Genomic DNA, 781 nt, shown 5'->3' on the forward strand with positions numbered 1-781 from the left:
AGAATTCTAAGAAGAAAGTAAACCTACAGACATCGGTCTTGTTTAACAAAATCTGCCTACAAGAAAATCTGTCACCAAAGTACACTAACATACTTTTATAAATCATTTTTATAAATATTTTTCTGTTTATCGTAAAAGTGCTTTCAGGATTTTGGAGCCGTGGGAGTTTTATAAAAGTAAAGTTCAAGTCACACTATGTGATAAGAGTATCCAAAAAAGTTTATAAGTGTTGTTCTTGATTAATTACATTCCCTCTAATCAATCAGTTCAAAATTAAGGACGACTAGCGTACCTAGTCCTTGTAGCAAACAAACTTAACACTTGTTTTGATTAGATTTATCTGCTGAAAACATTAGGTGAAAGCGGTAATTCTTTCAATCTAAGATTTATAAATTTGTTAACGATTATTTTGATAGAATTTATCTGTCATCTCATTTCTCAACTAACCGCTATAATAATGCCTAACTTTTCCGTCAAAAGCAGCTTGATCACAAAATCCGTAGATTATAGTGCCATTCTTCAATTGGGCATTTAGTGAAGTAGAAGAACAACACACTGCTAGAGTTAGTAACTGGATACATAGTAAACTAGAAGAACAGTACGATACTAGCCTTATCAACTAAATACTTTGCACATATGTTGATATAGGGTTGGATCAGTGATTATCTTTCCTCAAATTCATTTATTTGGGTGTTAGAATTATAAATTTAATTCCGCTTCTTCTCAAAGAGTAGATTTATAGAAAACAGGAAGTCACTCTTCTGGTCTTTTCCCTCCACTT

This window comes from Limulus polyphemus, unplaced genomic scaffold (assembly GCF_000517525.1).
Source record: "Limulus polyphemus unplaced genomic scaffold, Limulus_polyphemus-2.1.2 Scaffold1740, whole genome shotgun sequence".
Classification (NCBI taxonomy): Eukaryota; Metazoa; Arthropoda; class Merostomata; order Xiphosura; family Limulidae; genus Limulus; species Limulus polyphemus.